Source organism: Caloenas nicobarica, chromosome 2, assembly GCF_036013445.1.
Source record: "Caloenas nicobarica isolate bCalNic1 chromosome 2, bCalNic1.hap1, whole genome shotgun sequence".
NCBI lineage: Eukaryota > Metazoa > Chordata > Aves > Columbiformes > Columbidae > Caloenas > Caloenas nicobarica.
Genome location: NC_088246.1, coordinates 162,618,666 through 162,637,365, shown reverse-complemented (window position 1 = coordinate 162,637,365; position 18,700 = coordinate 162,618,666).

Sequence of the window (18,700 nt, the reverse complement as noted above, 5' to 3'; positions counted from 1 at the left end):
CTGCTCTTTACCTCAATTTCTTTGGCTTGTTACTAGAGCATCCAGGATTCCTAAGCAGTCTCCCACCTAAATACTAGCCAGGCCTTGAGCGGGTTCATTTCCAAGAACAGAAGAAAGCAGTACAATCATTCCAAAATGGGCATAGGCCAAAACTTCCAGTGCTCGCAGCCAAGTGCTCATGAACTGTCTACAAACCAAGAGTTATTGGCAGACAACCTATGGCAAATATGTTGCTCTCCAGAAAACTGGGATCTCTTTGTGGGCCACTTTTAAGTAGATAAATAGACCAAATGGTTTGTTAGGAATTATGTACGCCGTTTCTATATGTCACCAGATGTGTTTCAGTGTAAAATCACCAGTCCATAATGATTAGTTAGCAAGCTGGAAATGAGGAGAGCTTGGGCAGGCATTTTCAGCTAGCTGTTTTTTAAACCTTGCCAAGCTAAATCAAATTATGCCCAGATATTAAACTGTGCCTCATAAACATCAGTGCTGATAACAAGCACCTGTATTTTTCACTGGTATATCTCAGAGTTGCAACAAAGATTCATTGGGAAATGTAATTATTGTGACTGAGCATAACAGTGACTGTTGCAATTGCTCCAGTAACTGCCGGCCACCATAATGCCATTGATGGCAAGTCAGATGAGGAAGAGAGTGGCAAAAGGTTGCCACTGTGCTAAATACAGATCTGGATTCATATCACCCCTTGTGTGCTCGGAAGGTATCTTTCCTCTTCTTTATAGACTTCAGCTTTACACCATCACTGTAAGTTTTGGCAAACATCTTCTAGCTTTGTGCCCTACAGTTGAGACCAAATTTTAGCCCTTCACTCTTGAATTCAGTGGAGTATCTTCCACTTTAAGAATATGGACAGACAGTCACCACATAAACTGTAAGTGCCTCTCAGCCCCTTCATATGGTTTTTCTCTATAACAAAGCAAGAGTTCATAGAATCACAGAATCATTTTGCTTGAAAAGACCCTTAAGATCGTCTAGTCCAACTGTAAACCTACCACTACCAAGTCCATTACTAAACCATGTCCCTAAATTCCACATGTACACATCTTTTAAACCCCTCCAGGGCTGGTAACTCTACCACTTCACTGGGCAGCCTGTTCCAATGCCTGACAACCCTTTCTGTGAAGAATTTTTTCCCAATATCCAATCTAAACCTCCCCTGGTGCAACTTGAGGCCATTTCCTCTCATCCTCTCACTTGCTACTCAGGAAGAGAGACCAATAACCTCCTTTCAGGCAGTTCAGAGATCAGAAGGTCTCCTCTCAGCTCCTGTTCTCCAGCTGAACCCACAGGTCCCTCAGCCGCTCCCATCACACTTGTGCTCCAGCCCCTTCCCCAGCTCCGTTCCCTTCTCTGAACTTGCTCCAGCACCTCAAGGGCTTTCTTGTTGTGAGGGGCCCAAAACTGAGCCCAGTATTTGAGGTGCAGTGTCACCATCCTGACATGGATGAAGATGTACAGTGTTCTTCCAAAAGACTATGTGGGGGACCACCAATCCCAGACAGATTGTGTACTGCCATGGCAGTTCAATGTGGGGAGCACTAGGCAACCCAGTCCCCGCAAATCCAGCTGTATGGAACACAGAAATATGGGGAAAAAAAAGTAAAAACAAAAAAAAAAGGAAAAAAAAACCCACCAAAAAAACCCAAAAAACCCCACCAAAACAAACAAACAAACAAACAAAACAAGATAAAAATGAAAAACAAAACAGCATTCACTCTCTCTCATGCCACACTTCTTTTTTGAATAGCAGGTTGATTGATGCTGCAGTGTTCACCCAGGCTGGAAGTTGAACTTTGCCTTCATGCTTACATAGCCTGATTTTAATTTAAGGTTTCTGTTTCTCCCTCATGGGTTCCTCTCCCTGCCCTGTTCTGTGAGCGCACTGGATTTTATGAGTTATGCTAATCAGTCAGCTGCATCTGTGCTAATTCATCATCTGGGCTTCAGCGGATGGAGGAAGCTGGACAGCTGTGCTCTTCATGCTGCACCCCACAAGAGTAGTGGGTAGGGCTGGACCCACCACTGGGCAAAGGTGAGGAGGGACCACTTGGCAGATTACGAAGGGCAAAGGGATGCCCATTTCTCTCCATCATCTTGGAAGTGAATCTCCTCTCTCCATGCTACTTTTCCTCAAGTTGCAATCATCCTCCTGATGTCTAATTTGACGATGGGGTGCTGGAGAGCTTCTGAGAGCAACACCAGTGTCAATAGGGTGTCAGGAACTAGCATTATTTGTCATGGTTATTGGGTAACTGCCAAGGACCCTACAGTAATTCGGTTGAGTTTCTTCTCTGCTAAATGAGTTTACAGAGATGAATAGTGTTTTCTGGGTAATTGAATAATATTAATGGGATCTCATTAGTTTGGCATTCATTTACATTCTTGAAGGCGTATCCCCTGCTGGCAGTCTTTGGAAAGACTGAGGTGGACAAGAAAACCAATATACTAATTCATTCACAACCCTAAATACTTCCAATAAGGTAAGGGTTTTAAAGCACTTTATTGGTTCTGTTTATTTAATTTACATTGCTCTTTGTATACTGTGGTTTTATTTCCTACACAGGCAGTAAAACCAATATTGTTTAGTCGAAAGTGCCCCCAAGAAAGACAATATTAGAGTTAGAAATAGATATCAAAATGGCCAAAATTATTATTATTATTATCCAAGAATCAGATGATGGAAATGCAATAATTCACTCAAAATAAATCCGTCTCCTACCAGAGCTAAAGTAACCCATCTGTATGAGATAAGCAGACCTGACAGCACTGGTAGCTGTCATCTCAGTCAATGCTCCAGCTACTGAAAAGGGGACTGGCAGAAAGAAGCTATTCATACTGTTTGTTTTGATCTCTCTGAATGAGATCCTCTTTTTTATTTTCATTACATTACAAATCTCCCTGTGCGAAACCCTCTTCTCTTTTTTGCCTCACAGGACACGTGAAGGTAGGAATCATCATCTGACATTATCAATAAGAACGACAGTATCAGGACAAACAGTCATTTAAAAAGTGAAGGTGCTAACACAAGCCATGATGCTCCAGAAGATCCTCTTCGACAAACTGAAGGGGAACTTTAAGTTAAAGCCTATTTTCAAAAAGAAATACCTCAAAATATGTTTCTGTGCTTCATTTTCTCACTAGCCTCTTAGGTGAAGTTAGCCAGACCATAACATTGCATGCAGCTTAATTTTCTGGGCAAATGAGAAGCTCTGCAGAATTTTCCTTGGGAGACTAGTGCAGAAAATATTAGCTTTCACCCATGTGCTCCCTGATACTTACCTTACTGAATTTCTACCAATTCTTCCTATTCACATCACTTCTCAACATCTTTAAAATAACCTTTACTCCTAGAATCTCATACCACAGGCAATTGGAAAATTCCTGATTTTACAAGGAAATTATTCTCTTCAGAAAATATTTACTTCCCTTTATGAAATAAAAAAAATAGATAAATTGAAATTTCAACTTTTTTATCTTTTTAAGTTATTTTTGTGTCACATGGTGCTGAATATAATTTTGAATGGGGAAGACTTAACCTATTTCTGTGTTAGCATGTGAAAAAAGTGTAGACAAAAGAAGGGATATTTTTAATAAAATACGTTATTCGATAAAAATACTCCCACATTTTTCATCACAAAATTCAGATAGAATTCTTTTTTACACCAACTGTAGTTTACCTCTAATACCAGAATAAAATCCCTATCATGTTAAAAACCTCCACATCCTCAGAGCTCATATTTCATGCCATTTTTGCACCAGAAGAGTGAATAATTCAGCAGATTGGAGTAATGAATCATTTTCTCATCCCAAGGTGGCTGCTGCTCATGATGATTAATACTGATTTATTTATTACTCATGACAGTCTCAGTCGGGTCAGGGCCTCACTGTGTGACATACTGTATGAGACACACTGAATAAACAGTTCCTGCCCCAAAGAGCTTGCAGTGTCAGTTTTCGGTCTTCGGGTCCTTGCCCTTAGTAAGCAGCCAACCTTTACCACACCAACCATGGAGAATAGGATAGAATTAGGACAGGATGGGATAGGATAGGATAGGAGAATGGAATAGAATAGAGTAGAATAGAATAGAATAGAATAGAATAGAATAGAATAGGATAGGATAGGATAGGATAGAATAGAATAGAATAGAATAGAATAGAATAGGATAGGATAGGATAGGATAGGATAGGATAGGATAGGATAGGATAGGATAGGATGGGATAGAATAGAATAGAATAGAATAGAATAGAATAGAATAGAATAGAATAGAATAGGATAGAATAGGATAGAATAGGATAGGATAGGATAGGATAGGATAGGATAGGATAGAATAGAACAGAATAGAATAGAATAGAATAGAATAGAATAGAATAGAATAGAATAGAATAGAATAGAATAGAATAGAATAGGATAGGATAGGATAGGATAGGATAGGATAGAATAGAATAGAATAGAATAGAATAGAATAGAATAGAATAGAATAGAATAGAATAATAAATAAATGGTAATGGGTAGAGAGGAGAAGATAATCTCGTTGCATAGAAATCTTGCCAATTTATCTTAACTTTGATAAACAACAGACACTTATTTTTTTCAGCAGCCTCACCTCATGTCACCTGGTAAAAACTGGATGATGAGATGTTTTTTGCAAAGACAGTGTTGCCAGGAGTTGCAGTTACATTATTCAGCTACCCATGCCTAGATGTGTTTAGGGCTTTTGACAGGCTGAAGTCCCTGTGCAACAAGGAACATAGAGTTGAAAAACAGGCTGTGTGCAAACAAATTTCTCTGCATTTATTACTCTTTTTAAAAGAAAGACCAATATATTTTCAATAAATAAGCCCATCGATCCATGCAAATGCCACCAATTACATTATGGTCTCTTTGCAAAGGGAACAGTTTGCACAAAGTTAATTCCAAACAGAAGGAGAGGTGAGCACTGGGCAACTGTAAGACAATCAGCATGACTGCACCATCTCAAAATGGCATGATGGACTGCACTTTCTAATAGGAACAGAAAAAAAAGAAAAGGGAAAGGGAAAGGGAAAGGGAAAGGGAAAGGGAAAGGGAAAGAAAAAGAAAAAGAAAAAGAAAAAGAAAAAGAAAAAGAAAAAGAGAAAGAAAAGGAAAGCTTATTCACTTCTAAGTGGAAAGTATTGCTTAGGAACCCACATTTTCTCACAAGTATTGAAGAAGCCCATTGTTGTTATTGTTATTATTATTGTATTATTATTATTATTATTATTATTATTATTATTATTATTATTATTATTATTATTATTATTATTATTATACTATGACTATGAATTAATATTATTAAATTTTAAAATATTATTCTTGTTTCCCAAGCAGTGATTACATAGTTATTGTCAATCAACAAGGAGAGAGACATAAAAAAGAGGAAGCCAGTCTTTGTCTCCAGTTTTGTTTGGTCCATGACCCAGGACTGCACTGATCTACCTGGCATCATAGAATCACAGAATTATATCCCTCCAGTCCAATCAGATGCTCTTTCCACACCAAAACAGAGGCAGGACAAGGCAGCTGGCATCTCTTAGAGAAATGCTGCTTTAGTTCTCATCCTGACACACTGTGTAGATGAGGTTCTTAGGGACATGGTTTAGAGGTGGCTTCGGCAATGTTGGGTTAGCGGTTGGACTCAATGATCTTAAAGGTCTTCCAACCAAAATGATTCTATGACTCTATGACATGGCACTTGGCTGTTTCTCTTAACTCCTCCAGCCTCATACATGACACTTATTAGTGCTGTACTGAGCGGTGTGTGATACTATTTTACCCAGCATCCCATCCTCCTGCTTTCTTTGACAGGTGCTTTTATGTAGTCTACTTTCAGGGGAAAAAAAAGAAAAAGTTCACCTAAATTCAAAGTAACGGATTTTACTCATAATTCTCTTTCTCATCCCTGTTGCTCCATAATGAGGAATGGGATAATTTTTCAGGAATCTTTTGCAACCTTGTCCCTGGAGGAGAAAATTATCTTAAGGGATCCTGACTCACACATGCCCAGCTCAAATGTAAGTGAAACGGTACCTACAGATTGGGATCAAGTCTCATTTTAAAATAGGATGGTTTAGCTGTGGAAGGAAGTCTTCTTGTCTGTGGGTGATGCCCCTGTAAGGCATCACTTTGGAGGAGAAAGGTAACATTATAATTCAAGTGTACCTGTTCAAAAATATTCAGGAACTGCAACTACAGGCTACACCAGTGATGCATTGATACCAGCAGAGTGTGTCTCCTCCACTGTTTCCTGCTCAAACAAGCATCATTCATCATGTTGGTCCACACTAGGGAGGGACAATTCTGCACAGCAAATGCCTCTGGTCAGTGAGTACAATAACAGGGATATTATTTCTCAAAAAAAGTAATTTCAGCCTGCATTTTCTACTGGAGAGCCCAAACAACAGTTGTGTCATTTTATCCTGGTCAATGATTTCTCCCTAGGAAGGAAACGCTGTTCAAAGCTCATGTTTGTATTCTAAACTTGGTGTGTGCTGCATCTTTAGGGAATGGATGGATCTGGGGTTGCCTATTTGTTGTTCTTTATCTCATCTGTCTCATTTCTGCACTATTTACTATTATATTACAGGGTTAAAATCTTTTCAGTTCTTAAGATTTTGTTTCCTCTTCATTTCTAGATTTTTTTTTTTTTTTTTATTTTTTTTGTGGAGAGTCCCCAGACCCTTTATCACTGCTTCTCTCCAGAAAATTTCATCTGCAGACACACAAAGAGCCACCATCTTTATGCAAGGGCACCATAAAATTTCTCCTCTTTGTCAGATACATTCCAAATATCTCATCCTTTCTCTTTGACATTGACCCATAAATGTCCCATTGTCTGCTCAAATTAAGCTAATTTTATTTTTTATCCCAGAACTTCCATCCTCTCCTGTACGTTTCAGGTGAAAACTCCAAACACCAGCAAACCAACACAATATTTTCTATCGTCTCTTTCCTTAATGTCTGTGGCAAACACCATTTTCTCAATCCTCATACAGACCTTGAATGCCTACAAGCTTCAGCCTAGATCCTTCTTTGATCTTCCTATCCAAGGTGTGCCTTGGTTTTGCATGTTCACCTTGAATAACTGTGCAATCTCATCTTTTTGGCCACTGCTGCTAAACCAGTGGTCCAAGGTCTCTCACATCTTCCCCAGGGCATTTATCTGTCGTTCTACCACATAGAACACCATGAAATTCACTTTCTTAGGCTATTTTAACATGTCTCTATCGACTCTACCCGTTCCCCTTCCTCATACATAAAACATACTGTGCAGTGTGTTAAACAGTGTCATGGTCCTCATCTCCCTAATATTCTGCTATCATCTCTTTGGCAAGCTGCAAACGTGGACAAGATTCATAGAATCACAGAATTGTTTCGGTTGGAAGACACCCAACCATAACCTAACTCTAGCACTAAGCCATGTCCCTAAGAACCTCGTCTAAACGCCTTTTAAACCCCTCCAGGGATGGTGACTCCACTACTGCCCTGGGCAGGCTGTTCCAATGCCTGACAATCCTTTCCAGGAAGAATTTTTTTCCTCATAACCAATCTAAACCTCCCCTGGTACAACTTGAGGCCATTTCCTCTTGTCCTATTACTTGCTACTTGGGAGAAGAGACCAACCCCCTCCATGCTACAACCTCCTTTCAGGTAGCTGTAGACAGCATTCCTCCTTACCCAGCAGCCCTGTGACCATCTCTGGTGTGAGCATCATCTTGAGAGCCCAGGAGCTACTGAGTTCTGTTATATAGGACAGGATTCATCCTACCCATCTTGTGAAGCCCATCATATAACCGTCTATACCACAGATCACTGCCTAGAGGTTCCCTGTATAGTCAACAGGGGAAAAAAAATTATACTCCAGGGTCCAACTGACCCATTTTATTTTGAGTTGCCTATTCTTAAAGACAAGAGGAATTGTACCCAGGCCTACAACACTCCACTGACTATATTGACTGTATCCTCCCCAATTATAGTGGAGCTGAGGGCAAATGTTTCCTGTAAAGACATCACACACAGATGAAACCTGCTTATATTACCATGTATAAAAAGAATTTGTTGCTGTCAAGTGTACAACTTTTTTTTTTTTTTTTCCCCCACAGTGAGGTGAAAACATTTAGCTTCTTTGCAGGAAGAAGCCACTGGCAAGGTGTAAGCTCTGAATACCAATCCAGAAATAACACTTGAAGAACTGACTGCTTCCTTGGGAATGAAAGTGCAGACAGAAAATTTATGTGCATTCAGTCTGGGCCTTTTATTCAGCGTCCACAACAATTTCCACATAGGACATTTTGGGTTAATTAGGTCAGCTCAGATTAGTCACAGCTCTCTTAACGAATGTTTTAAAATAGGTTTCTCTTCTTAGGTTGTATGGAATTAGTAAGAGCCCAGTCAAAACACATGCACACAACAGCGTTTTCTGGGCTAGGGCTTTATAAACTTTATTTAGAGAAAGCCATTAAAAAAGCCAAGCTCTAGTTCAGCTCCCTCTGATCAGGAGGAAATAAATACTGCCCCGTGGCACTAAGATGTGTCTCTGGAAGTAAACAAAATAAGGGATACTTGCCCTCTCTGCCCTTTGACTTCAGACCTCCAGACCAGACTGATGGCTGGTTGCCTGCACACTCAATAAAACGTGTCCATTATTACAGTCTGTAAAACAGTGCACTAAGGTCATACCGTCCTACAGAAAATACTAAGAGAAGGAAAAGAAAAAAGGTCTTTTTTGTGGTTTGGTTTTGTTTTATTTTCTGAATGCTGTTTCATGTCAGCCATGCCAGCCTAGGCCCTCCATCTCTTGCCCTTTAGCCATCACACTGCAACTCAGAAACAGACTGAACTGATGAAAAAGATTTTGTGGGTAATTGTAGGCCCATATCTAGACGTGATCCTTTTGTGTGTTCCCAGTGCCATGGCCCACAAATCTGGAGATCCAGCTATAACAAAACCGTTTGCAAACATCTCGCAGATATCTGCAGGAGACCCAGTGGCCACTGTGTTCATAGTGGGGTACTGCCAGAGTTGAGAGCCATGGAACGTTCTTCAAACCTGGCTACTATCAAGCCAGTGCCATCAAAGACTCTCAATGACAATGGTCCTCCTGCTGCTTTAGTTGATCTTGTGGGTGTTTCAGCATGGCCAGGAGTTTGTCATGTGTTCATTAGGGCTGGGCACACCCTCTCTGGATGGATATGATGGTGGTCATGCCAGCTTTAGCTCTTGGGCTGTGCTGAATCTCCAGAGAAAGCTGGCCAGAGTGCCAGCTTGATGAGGTGCATTGTTGCACTTTGCCTCATCACCACAAACAGGCGCTGAGTGATGGCCGAGGCCATTTCAAGTGAAATTGTTGTGTCTCTAAAACAAGAATGTCTCTTATATTTTTGGAGTGAGAAATAGAGAAGGAATGAGACTAGAAGTGTTATTGTGAAGCCTGGGACACGATCACCATTGTCCATTTCTTTTCCCTCTGACCCTTTGGGTAGTCCATGCCTCTGAATCTTCTTTTTGTCTTGCTAAGGATCCCCCACAAAGCCCCCTCATATCAAGCTTTCACTGAGATAGGTGACCCAGAAATTGTCCCCCCTGTGCTTTGCCCCTGTCCCTCAGCATTCACCTAACAAGGTTGTGACCAACTCTTTCTCAGAACCTTAGTGATGGATCAGGACATGGTGGCTGTTAGCACTTTCTGAAGCAGTGGATAAGGAGGTCTAGGTGTCCATCAAACCACCACCTCCCCTGGGGTTTGCCAGTCTACCAAGAGTGGCATAATATAGCTCTATTCCCTCAACCTGAGAAGGAATCACCAGCCTTGGCCTCATTGAAGATGTGTCTCAGATTTTTAGCTCCACTCGTGCTGGTTGCAATCTTGCCAAGGCACACCTTACTGTGTGTGGGTGGTTATAAGTTCTCTTTCAGTAGCTGTGATCCTGTACAACTTTTTTTTCCAGATGGAGAGCAGAAGATTAGTATCCTCCTCCCATTTGCAGCCTAGACTACAGCCTGGTCTGGTGGGGAGGTAAGTAAAGGAGATGATTGAAAGATTTTTGGCCTTTGCTATGAAGATTTGAAGTGACTCACCACAAACGAGGTCAGACTCGGTATTGCTCATGAACAAGAGACTTCTGGGACAGAGAAGGGGCAATGCAAACAGGATTGATCCCAGTTGCAGGTCATCCCTGCTGCATGGGCAAACTCAGTGGATGAACTCATGTGCTCAACAGCACAGGGAAATAAAGTCCTAAGCCTTATTTCTCCCAATGCAGAGCAGAAACACGGCTGAGATCAGCACGGGGAGTAATCACTTTAGAGGGCGATGTTCTGGGATTGCATAGCTGCAACTCTCAATAACCCCTACAATGAACACTACAGACCCTCATCCATCCTGTGTCTGTCTGAAGGCAACTTATCAAATCTCAAACACTTCTGAATCCACATGAGTGGGTCATTTACCAAGAACCACCTACCCCTCCAAATAGGTGTGGTGGAGAAGGTAGGGGAAGAGTGAATGTCCTTTCATCTGCACTCCTAAGATGTATGAAACAACCTAGGGGCAAAAAATTGCTTTTAAAATAGCCTTTCCAGTCTGATTCATTGCAGCAGGGAGAGGGGCCATCTATCTGGAACTGACATTTCTTCCAAATCCACTACATAGTTCGGGAGTCATTTGTACAGAAGGGAGTCAAGAAGCTCAGATACCTTCATGCCTGCCTTATACAGCTGCTACAGATGTGTTCAGCACAGTAAAATAACATCAAATAAAATGAGAAAGTAAAATGCATAAATAAAATACACAAAAATAACATGGCAAGAACCGATGTTCAAAAAAAGTGCAGTGCAGTTCATGCAGTCCTAAAAATAAGAGTCACTGCTATTGTGAACTGAAGTGGTTCAATAAGTTCAGTTTTACATCTACCTTGTTTAAAACTGGCTGCTCCTGGTAATGGTGCATAGTCCACAATGACACCATAAAAGAGCTTGGGAGGGAATCCCAGGCAGCAGAGGATGGAAAGAAAAGAGGGATCTCTCCTGCGTACTCCAGGCACAGGGATGTACTGGAGCCTTCTGGCACTTTCTGGCAAATAGAAACCTTTTAGCTGCTGGAATAGATTACTTCCTGTCTCACTAGATCATGCACTGACATTAAATTTTACAGGTTTAGTGGAAAGCTGGGTAAACACAGTCAAGACATTACAGTTAAGCAGCTGTCTGTGAATCCCTGGGTCACAGGCACACAAGTGTCCAGGAAAGGTCTTTTGAAGCAGATCCCCACCCGAGTGTTGCAAAGCCCATCAACGTTGCTAAGGAGGTCAGGTGCTGGATGCAGGCGAGTTGCACACGAGCATCCTTCCAGCTCCTGCTGTGAACCTGATGCCTCCCACCCTGGTTTCAGACCTTGTGTTCTCAGACATGATGGGGTACACTGCCACCACAAATGGCAGCTTTGGAAGACCTCAAGAAACTGACTGAAACATTTCAAGTGTGTATTTTTAGCATGCTGCATATGAAAACTCAGCTCTGGGGTTTTCTACTAGCCTGGAGAACAGGAGGGGACACCTTCTTGCTCTCTACAACTACCTGAAAGGAGGGGGTGTTGGTCTCTTCTCCCAAGTAGGAAAGGAAATGGCCTCAAGTTGCACCAGGGGAGGTTTAGATTGGATATTGGGAAAAATTTCTTCCTGGAAGGGGTTTTGAGGCATTGGAACAGGCTGTCCAAGGAAGCGGTGGAGTCACCATCCCTGGAGGGTTTTAAAAGATGCATAGATGAGGCTCTTAGGGACAGGTTTAGTGCCAGTGTTGGGTTAACGATTAGACTCAATGATCTTGAGGGTCTTTTCCAACCAAAATGATTCTATGATTCTATGAAAGGTAAAGGAAACATGGGCTTGGGGAGAGAGGAAAGCAGAGTATGTCCTGGTAAGGAAGGAGCAGCCATCAGATGATCACCACTTGGGTACCCTGAGAGCTGAGCCTGTGCTCCAGCTTTAGCATCTTGCCCACTTCTTGCATTAGCAGAAATGAGGGGAGCACTAAAGTGATCTTCAGGGTTGTTGAACAGAGAAATTAAAGTTTTTATGGGAGAACTGCAATGCCCACAGATTCCCTCATAAGCTCATTCTGACTTTTCCATCCAGATTTCTGCAAAAGGCCATAAGTGTTTCACCCATCAAGTGAGTCTTTCTGGCCCTCACTCCCTCTGTTTGCCATTACCATCATTTATAAAAAGAGTTTTCAGGATGGGGTAGGAATGCACCTTGCCACCAAAGACCCTCCAGGCAGCAACATTTGGATGGTTTGTCGCCTGAGACTGATGTGATGTGAAGGTCTGGAGGGCCTTTATGAAATGGAGTGAGGTGTCAGTCCCAAGAAAACAGCCAGAAGAGTTTAAGCGTGGGAGAAATGGGAGGAGCAGGAGTTTAGAGAAGGAATGAATGTCTTGCTTTATCTGCAATTAGTGCACGGAATAAAATGCATTAATTTATTTAAATACAGAAATGGCCACGGAGCACCAGGGTGGTGTCCTCAGGATCAACAGGGTTATAGCTGGTGGATCAGTGCAAGCCATAGACCAGCACAGAGGGATCTCTAAGATGTGTCTCAGAAAAACTTGTCTTCACCAGCAATTCCTACCTCTAAACTTTCTGAAGTTCTGTACTTTCCTTGAAATGCTTTTAGAAAGCTGTAAATTATGGCTCCCCTGGAGACTCATACTCCCCGCTGAGGTGAAACAGGCAGCAGCCCATGGCCCCCATTGGGATATATATCAAATACTCTGAAGTCTCAGCTGGAAGATGAAAGACAGGGAGGGACTTCTAAGAAAAGTCTTGATACCAAGCTCGTAAAATCTTCAAGCCTGTTGTAAACTGAAAGAGTCTCTCAAAACAGTCAAAGCCAGAAGGTTTTTGGTGGTCATTCACGGGTAGTGGTATGGTGAGAAAAATTGTTATTTGATGGCTTATTTTAAGTGGGTGGGATAAAGCCAGTGACAGAGACAAGGAGTGAGGATGGGTGGGGATAATAGTATCAGAGGCAAATGGTCCATGGGAGATGTTTGGTAAGCAAGTGTTCTACTAAGTGACACTATTACAATCCCATTTAAAAACAGCCTGTTTCTTGACCTTGAGAAAAATGCCTTTAGGACCCTTCTATCTTCCACTCTGCCTCCAGTTCTCCTTGGTTATTAACCACCCCTGGAGAGGTTGGGAAGTCCTTTGAATACCTGAACATCAGGCAGAGAATTTCAGGGCTTCACATGTGAAAAAAAAAAAGTGACAGGAGGGGTGTGAAACTGAGCAACACATGCTATTTTGCTGGCTGAGACTTGATGTGCCTTGTATTCAGAAGCTATCCTGATTAATACTCATCTTGCATTTATGAAATTAAATTAGGCTGCTTAAAATTAAAAATACATATTTATTTTAACCAGCCTCGGTATTCTGAATGAACTGGAAAGGAAAGAGGATGGAATATTACAAACGAGACAATTAAGAAAAGCAAGCAGGAGAAATTGTATAAATTACAGTCCTGTGATAAAACAGTGCTTTGATGCAAGAGAGGGGAGCTGGCAAAGACTCCTGTCACCAGAGATGGAAAGTGTTGGGGAAGAGTGGTGGGAAAGGAGTTAAAGAAGAAAGGAAAAAAAAAGTAACTCTGAGAAAATCCATTAGTATTGATTTAAGGAGGTAATCAAGGGGAAACAGTCTCAAATAGACATGATGGAGTGGTAATGGTAACACATGAACACCATGATCCTCAGGGCCTCACACAGCTCTTTCAACTGCAGAATCACACTTCTGAGAGGGCCTTGGTCCAACCCTGGTGCCCCCTGGCCTGGCTGGATTCCCAGCACCTGCCAGGTGTGATGAAGCTCCTAAGCGTGAAACGGGATTAGATCACACCTGAAAGCTCTTCCCTTGGACAATGCTCAGGATGGAACAAGAAGCAACTGAAAAGAGGAGTGAAGGTGGTGGCTGCGGTTGGAAGCAAGCCAAAGAGAGAAGAAACCCAGCAGCTTTCAGACCAGCACCAGTAGGCTTTGCTAAAGATTGCCATTTTCAGAATAAGTAAAATTCCCAGCAAACTCAGAATTAAAAAAAAGGGCACATTGTTCTCCTTCCCCTGCATGGATCACAGACCCCCATCGCAGCAAAACACCTGTGCAAGAAAATACTCCCAGGAAGGATGCAACTTTTCCAAGGAACAATAATGACTTGACTTTTCTATATGGCATTTGGGAGTCTTTGCCTTTCCCCAGGAGAAGACAAATTGGCCATGGACAGTATTTACAACTTGCTGGAGACTAGAGGCACTCAGCACATTGCAGAATCTGGCCCCAGACACGTGAACTATTCCTGAACACAAAGGAAACTAGTTTTTATCTTGAATATATGGAAAATGTTTCCCTTGTTTATCTACATAGAAGAAACAGCCAGGATGCTCTTGCAAGAATGCAGGTGTATTCACATAGCTTGGCAAATTCCCTTAAAAAACATACCTTTGTTGCACAGAGATCTCTCAAGCACACAAGTTTTACTGCTGTGAAGTAGGTCCTAGTCACCATGGGGTGCAGGTCCCTATAATGATGAGGTTCTTAAGGACATGGTTTAGTCCCAGGATTGAGTTAATGGCTGGACACGATGATCTTGAGGGTCTCTTCCATCCAAAATGATTGTATGATTCTATGATAAGGGGAGGGGGAGAGAGCATGGGGAAGCCTAGATCAGTCAGCCCAGCTCAACTGGATCCCACAAAGAAGGGAAGAGTTGCTCATGAAGGTGCCTTTAAACTCAGGTCTGCCCACTGATCACTGTACGTGTACGGCTGTGTAATTTCTATACATGCTTGAAATACATGGTTTACATTCACTTCTTGAACAATTCAGCATAATTATATTTTGGTCACAACCAAATCAAATCTCTTTGGAATTAGTTTTTCAAAGAGAAAAATAACTACCATGCAGAGGCCTGGGCTGTCATTGGAGGAGACTTCTAGACCTCTGAGTAAGGCATGATCTGGATTAAAGGAGGATATGGGCCTTCCATACAGATTTGTATTTCACCCACCTAACAAGCAGGCATTTTCACCTTCCACAAGTCACATTGTAGCTGCTACATCCTAAAGTCACATTTTCCGTTGTACTCAACTTTTTCTTTTTAAGGATGGATCAGGAAAATAAAAGCCTCAGGACACCTGGCTTGCAATTCTGTATTACTCACAAACTGCACAACCTGCCACATCTCAGTTTTCCCTAAGTTTAAACTGGAATGAAAAACTCGATTAACCAGTGTATGGGCCTTGCAGACCTGTTTCTGTGAGGGCGATGAATCAACAAATGGATACCAGTGTTCTCTTTGGTAAAGTCCTGACTATTTCAAAGAGCATCCTATTTCCCAAACACAAGAGAAGCAATGAAGGGTTATTTTCTTCCCTTCTGAGAGCCACAGTTGGGTCCTCAGGGAGCTGTGTTCCCAGCTCTATCTGCCTCTTTCCATCCTGGAATATATTTATTCTGCCATTCTTACTTCCTCCCTGGGTTTTCTCTTTCCATTTTTCTCACCTTTCTGAACACATAGTACCAGTTTTGCAAACAGTCCTGCAGAAATCTTTTTTAGTCCTGCTATACTTATCGGCATATGAGTGGTTTGGTTTTTGATTTTTTTTTATCCTGTGGATCAGTGACTTGGGATGTAGATTCTATCACCTCTAGCTGTGTTATAGATGAAAGGGCATTTAAGTGCTCCTTCTGTTTCTCTTGACAGATGGGTTCTTTGCAAACCTGTTAACTGCAGCTCTGAGATCAAATATTGTATTGGGTTTGTGTCGTAAGGTTTTGGTGGCAGGGGGGCTACTGGAGTGGCTTCTGTGAGAAGCTGCTAGAAGGTTTACCTGTGTATGACAGAGCCAATGACAGCTGGCTCCAAGATGGACCCACTGCTGGCCAAAGCTGAGCCCATCAGCAAAGGTGGTAGTTCCTCTGTGATAACATATTTAAGAAGAGAGGGGAAAAACCTGTGCAACTGCAACCAGAGAGAGGAGTGAGAACATGTGAGAGAAACAATTCTGCAGACACCAAGGCCAATGAAGAAGAAGGGGCAGGAGGTACTCCAGGTGCTGGAGCAGAGATTGCCCTGCAGCCAGTGACGCAGACCATGGTAGGGCTGGCTGTCCTCATGCAGCCCATGGAGGACCCCACGGTGGAGCAGGTAGATGCCCAAAGGGCTTTGTGACCACATGGGAAGTCCACCCTGGAACAGGCTCCTGAAAGGACCCATGGCCCCAAGGAGAGAGGAGCCCACACTGGAGCAGGTTTGCTGGCAGGACTTGTGACCCCATGGGCGACCCATGCTGGAGCAATCTGTTCCTGAAGGACTGCACCCCATGGAAGGGACCCACACTGGAGCAGTTCATGAAGAGCTGCAGTCCGTGGGAAGGACTCACATTGAAGAAGACTGTCTCCCATGGGAGGGACCTCACGCTGGAGCAGGGGAAGAGTGTGAGAAGTCCTTCCCCTTAGGAGGAAGGAGCAGCAGAGACAACATGTGATGAACTGACCACAACCCACATTCTACATCCCCCTGTGCTGCTGGCAGGGAGGAGGTAGAGAATTTAGGGGTGAAGTTGTGCCTGGGAAGAAGGGAGGAGTGGGGGGAAGATGTTTTAAGATTTTTACTTCTTATTATCCTACTCTGATTTTTACAGGTAGAAAATTAAACTGATTTCCCCAAGTTGAGTCTATTTTGCCTGTGAGAGTGATTGCTGAGTGATTGTCCTGTCCTTATCTCAACCCACGAGCCTTTTGTTATATTTCCTCTCCACTGTCCAGCTGAGGATGCGAGGGATAGAGCAACTTTGGTGGGCACCTGGTGTCCAGCCAGAGTCAACTCACCACAAAGATGTACTTGATCACTGAATATCAGTACTGCTGAACACAACATTTACTTTTTTTCAGAGCTTCCTGCAAAACCCAGTTTAGCTATCTACTGCAGAAATATATATATAAATACATATATAACTACTATATAAACGCAAAGTGGTATTATTAAGGGGAGAAGAGAATTGCCGTATCGATCTAAATAATATGCTATTAACTGTCAAAGAGCGAGCACACTTTCTGCTAACAGGTTTTTCTAATTCTAGAGGAAGAATAACAAGGCTGGAGGCTGGAAGACATTTAGCAGCAAATATGAAAATGGGTTTGTTTGTTCTCGTTCTTTGTTTCCTTAAACTCTCTGTGCTGTGCTTCATGACTGTTTTACAAAGCCGGAAAGCACTTTCACCCTACAGCAAGCTCTAAAAGGAATTTTACATGGCCAGCAGAGCTGAAGGAGGGAGTGTAGGGGAAACAGATTGACTTTTCTACGCAGGGAAATGGAACAAGGGATGGGGATACCTGTGAGACGGGGAGGCATCATGAACCAAGAATGCAGTTTCAGGTCTGCATCTCCTGGGCCCTCTTTTTTTAACTTCTTTTTTTACTTTTTCACTTTTTTTTAACTTACATTGGGTATCTGAAAGGAAAGGAAAGCAACACTGCAGCAGACCAATGTGTGTTTACAAATGATACCATCGATCATTTTGCTTCATGGGCAACAGAAGGTACATAGATACTCCATGAACAATGATAGTATCTGAATCAGCACTCAAGACAATTTACAGGTACTATTTGTGATTAAATTGCCACAGGGGTAGTGCCATGCAAGAGTACTATCAAGAAAGAGCAATGATGGGAAGGCACTGTAGGGATGTCCAAGCTCAGATCCAGAGATGGTCTAACTCAAGTTGCCAGTGTTGTACCTCAGCTAACAACTCCTGACTCTTCTCAGGCTTTTCTGGCCTCCTCAACACCTCTTCTCCAAGTTCCAGCATCTTCCTATTATTTCAAGCAGGGATATCCCATCTTTAAATCTGGATAGAGGAAGAACAAGGGACATGGTTTAGTACTAGAATTAGGTTGTGGTTGGATTGCTGATCTTAAGGGTCTCTTCCAACCAAAATGATTCTATGATTCTAAGAGCAAGAGGAGTAAGCCAAATGGCATTTCACATGCTTTGCTACATGGTAGGACTTGCAAGGATGCGCAGTGTAGTCTCCATGTATATGAAAAAGAGAGGTTCCATAGGAGAATGTAGATAATGTGATGGGAGGGCTTAAAAGGTGCAAGCTGATAATGATGCTTACGTTTCAGACCTGGAAGAAATGCGAGATGTTGATACCATTATTAGAAAACAGTGAGTGAAGAGGGTTGTGGCTGAAGCAGATTAAAAGCTTTATTTTGGTCATATTAGACTGATTTGAGGTCGGCCACAAGGAGGTGTCAGAGGGAGACAGCACATGTTATGAGTTTGGACAGAAGCTTTAACATGCATCTCATTTAACTAAAGATATCTACTACAGACCACCCTCCTCTCAGTCGAGCACCGAGAATCCCCAGAGTAGATGGAAAGACACAAGTATTTCAGTGCTTTTCATCATCTTTTCAGAGACACCTCTGAAGTACGTCTGAAGAACTGTGTCCATAAAGTACCTATTTCTTCCCATTGACTACAAAAAGCATTTTCATTAATAGCTCAGATGCAGAAGCATCTCTTGTATCTGTATAAAATAAGGCAAGATTAAACCCACCTTAGGGACCATCCGATGAAAGAGAAATTCTTGAAGCGG